This window comes from Vanessa cardui, chromosome 9, assembly GCF_905220365.1.
Source record: "Vanessa cardui chromosome 9, ilVanCard2.1, whole genome shotgun sequence".
In the NCBI taxonomy this organism is placed as follows: domain Eukaryota; kingdom Metazoa; phylum Arthropoda; class Insecta; order Lepidoptera; family Nymphalidae; genus Vanessa; species Vanessa cardui.
The window spans coordinates 14,487,418-14,492,196 of record NC_061131.1 but is presented as its reverse complement, the minus strand read 5'-3'; positions in this window follow the sequence as shown (position 1 = coordinate 14,492,196).

Below are 4,779 nucleotides of genomic sequence, written 5' to 3'. Positions count from 1 at the left end.
AAGCTGATCTTCTAGGCTCTCTCTTCGCGTCGAACTCGACTCTGGATGACCAAGGAAAGTCTCCACCGACAATTCCGCGGTGTGATACCACGATGCCGGAGGTTAAATTCCGGCAAAGTGCAGTTCGTAAAGCACTTCTTTCCTTGGAAATTCATAAGTCGAGCGGACCCGATGGTTTCCCTCCAATCGTGCTACGGACATATGCTCCCGAGTTGGCACCGGTCTTAACGCGTCTTTTCCAGCAATCCTACACATTAGGCGTCGTCCCGAATTCCTGGAAGACAGCTTTGGTGCATCCGATCCCTAAAAAAGGCAACCGCTCAGACCCGTCCAATTATAGGCCTATAGCCATCACCTCCTTGCTCTCCAAGATAATGGAGTCCCTTATTAACTGCCAGCTCCTGCGGTACCTAGAGGAGAATCAGCTGATTAGTGACCGCCAGTACGGTTTCCGTCGGGGTCGCTCAGCCGGTGATCTTCTAGTTTACCTTACTCACAGGTGGGCTGAAGCAGTTGAGAGCAAGGGGGAGGCATTAGCAGCCAGCTTGGACATAGCGAAGGCCTTCGATCGTGTATGGCACAAAGCGCTTCTTTAGAAGCTTCCTTCCTATGGGCTTCCCGGGAAATTATGCAATTGGATAACCAGCTTTTTGGCAGATCGGAGCATCAAGGTCGTTGTCGACGGTGCATGCTCTGACTTAAAATTCGTCAATGCTGGTGTTCCACAAGGCTGCGTTCTATCACCCACTCTGTTTCTTCTGCATATCAATGATTTGTTGCAAATCGGGAACATTCATTGCTATGCAGACGACAGTACCGTTGACACCTTATACACCGGCCGCGCTAATATTTCTCGGGAAAACGTCGAACAGAACCGGAACAAACTTGTGTCTGAAATCGAGTCTTCATTAAACGAAGTCTCGAATTGGGGCCGACTAAATCTAGTCCATTTCAACCCCAAAAAGACGCAAGTTTGCGCGTTAACCGCTAAAAAAACACCATTTGTCGTATCTCCACGATTTGAGAACATTCCGATAGCCGCTACAGGTAGTATCGGGATACTTGGCGTTGATATTTCGAGCCTCGTTCAGTTCCGCGGTCAATTGGAAGGCAAAGAAAAAATTGGCTACAAAAAAGCTGGGTGTGCTCAGCAAGGCGAGACAGTATTTCACGTCGGCCCATCGCCTTAAACTTTACAAGGCGCAAATTCGGCCTCACATGGAGTACTGCTCTCACCTCTGGGCGGGTGCTCCCCAGTACCAGCTCCTTCCATTTGACCGCATCCAACGTAGAGCGGCTCGAGTTGTCGACGATCAAGCCCTTTCCGATCTCCTTGATCCTTTGGCTTTGCGTAGAGATGTCGGATCACTCTGCATCTTCTACCGAATTTTTTACGGGGAATGTTCCGAGGAATTGTTCGGATTAATCCCGGCTGCTGAATTTCACCTTCGGACATCTCGCCAAAATTCTAAGTTTCACCCGCACCACCTTGATGTCCGAAAATCCACAACAGCGCGACTTCTCAGACATTTTCTGCCTCGCACAACCACTTTGTGGAACCAGCTTTCGTCGGCGGTTTTTCCGAACCGATACGACATGGGAACCTTCAAGAAAAGAGCGTACTCCTTTTTGAAAGGCCGGCAACGCACCTGCAAGCCCCCTGGTGTTGCGGATGTCCATGGGCGGTGGTAGTCACTTTCCATCAGGTGAGCCTCCTGCTCGTTTGCCACCTATGCCATAAAAAAAAATAAAAATAAAAAAAATAATTAAAAAAAGTGGTCATAACCACCCATAGACAATGAGACTGTAAGAAATATCAACTATTCCTTACATCGTCAATGCGCCACCAACCTTGGGAAGTAAGATGCTATGTCCCTTGTGCCTGTAGCACTGGCTCACTCACCGTTCAAACCGGAACACAACAATACTGCGTACTTATTTAAATAAAACTAATTATAACGGATGAATCGCGTATATTAATTATTTTTAAACATCCCGACGTTTCGAGCACTTTGAAGTGTTCGTGGTCACGGGTAGACTATTATATATTATTACGGGTAGACTATTATATATTTACTTATTATTATTAATACTGCGTACTGTTGTTTAGCGGTAGAATATCTGATGAGTGGGTGGTACCTACCCAGGCGGGCTTACACAAAGCCTTACCACCAAGTGAAAGATAGAAAACAATTTTTGTTGGTTAATATTTGAAGTAGATCTGAGATTTGAAGAATATGCTTAGAAAAAAGAAATCCATAAATTGCAATTCAGTAATTTAAAACACATGCAAATTCTTTCAAATACAATTTTTAATAGGAGAAATATGACATTTTAATATTATTATTATTGCGTGAGTATTAATTGAGCTCGGTGTATCACAACTGTTCTAAAATAATCCGTAGCGGGCCGGTATCTGCGCGTTCCGAGCGAGCGCTTTACGACGTCCTTGGTAATGGCCAATCGCACCTCGCTAGCTTGATCGTTTTCCTATACCGACGCAGTAGCCCACACCTATTGGGGAATAGTTTCACCGAGATACCGAGGGCTACTCGTCAACTGAATGAAAATAAAACAGCCTTATCGAACCAGAATAAGGACAAATTAGAGAACGATGGTTTTATGTATAACTGATACCGGCCATTTTGATATCTGATGGAATCTGGCCTTGAATTGACGTATAAGATTTTATTAGCATTTTTTAAATTGTAATTAATGTATTTTATTATTGATAAGCTAATAATATTCCAAATTAATAGAGCATTTAAAAAGACAGTGGAGTTATTTTTATACAAATGATTCTCATATACATTTTTGAATATAATTTGTATTATAGACAACTTCATAGAGTACAGGCAAGACATAAATTCAAATGTGAGTGAAATATATTTTTTCCCCAACTGCCTTCACTCAGGTGAACGTAAATCACTCGTCTAGACGAGTTTTACGGCTTTGCTGATGCACGCACTGTAATATAAGCACTTTATTGTATTGGATTTTTCTCCTTGATTGTACACATGACAAGATTGGCTGAAGGAAGTCGTGTTTTTGATCTCGTTTTATTGTTTATGGTATCTCCCAATCAGGTTTTATTAATGTGGACGGATTTATTGCACGTGTTTTGTGATTCGGAACTAGTTGATTCAAGTTTGTCTTGTTAATTATACGAAATATTTTCAGATTTATGGTTTTATATTTATTTTATATATCTTGACATTGTTCTTAGCAACTGGTTTAATCGGTGAATAAATTATGTACATCCTTACTTTTATACTTTTATAGTTATTTGTACTATATTGTATATGTAGTTATTCGAGCGTTGGATTAAAAGAGCAACCAAATGTATTAGAGAGCACACATCGGCTGGAGTGACGCGATTTAAAGATGTTTGTTCAACTGAGATCTGCTAAAGTTGATTGAAAGATGGTTGGATGGTCATTAAGCCTTGTTACATGTCAATCCTCTATCCATACCAATTGCATCAGCGACAACAATAACAACAACAACAACCTGTCAATTTCCCACTGCTGAGCTAAAGCCTCCTCTCAACCACGCCTCTTCAATGCGGGTTGGTGAATTCACATGTGGCAGAATTTCGTTGAAATTGAACATGCAGGTTTCCTCACGACATCTTCCTTCACAGCCGAGCTCAGGATAAATTATAAACGCATGAAAATTCAGCGGTGCTTACCTGGGTTTGAATCCGCAAACATCGGTTAATATGTACGCGTTCTAACCACTGGGCCATCACGGCTCAATCAAATCGCGTCAATAAAATTCAAATGCAAATACACTAGGCGGCTAGTATTATCATTGATCAAACAATGTGTAGCTACTTATATCTAAGGTTCTTCCGAATATAGTCGGTTGCTACGCACTGTTACATTATGTATGCAACGCAAATGTACGTAAGTTACACATCGTTTTATTAAAAAAATATAAAAGGAATTGAAAAAACAAAAACTCATAGATCGCCAACCTTTTCCCGCGTCCCATTCACAAATTCCGGACACACTGCTCGCATAAACATGGCGGACGTCACAAGGTGTGCTTTATAAAAAATAAAGTGCGATTTATTAAAGGGTACGCTTTGGGAAGCGGATCACGTACGGAACCCGCCAGATTTGAGTTTCCGCAAAGGTATGAGTAGTTCTTCAGCGATATAAAGTTTTCCCCTTTTTCTATGAGATAGTAATGTGAATACTATTGAAATCATTTATTATTTGTACGCATTGTTGAATATTTTAATTTTGGTCTATCGTGATAAAGAAATAATTAAAGTTGCATTAAAAGTATTTAGGTATTCTTTATAAGTATTAAAGTCGTCATATATGTTAACCTTATTATTTCAGATGAGGAAGGAATAAGGTATTTCTGAGAACGGACGATCAACATAATCTAAATTTTGCCAATTAAATTTTTTTTAACTTATAACCACGGCATAATAGAATTTTTTGCCTGTACATACACTAGCTTATGCATCCTTCAAGCTGGAATACAACAATCCTAAGTCTTCGTGCTTGGTGGTACATATCCAAGATGTGATTGCAAAAAGCCCGTCAAAGTAGATATAGGATATAATGGCATGTGCTTATTATTACTACTACTATAGACAATTAATTGACATCAAATGAGTCGAGATGGCCCAGTGGTTAGAATGCGTGCATCTTAGCCGATGATTGCGGGTTCAAACCCAGGCAAGCACCGCTGGTTCATGTGCTTAATTTGTCTTTATAATTCATCTCGTGCTCAGCGGTGAAGGAAAATATCGTGAGGAAA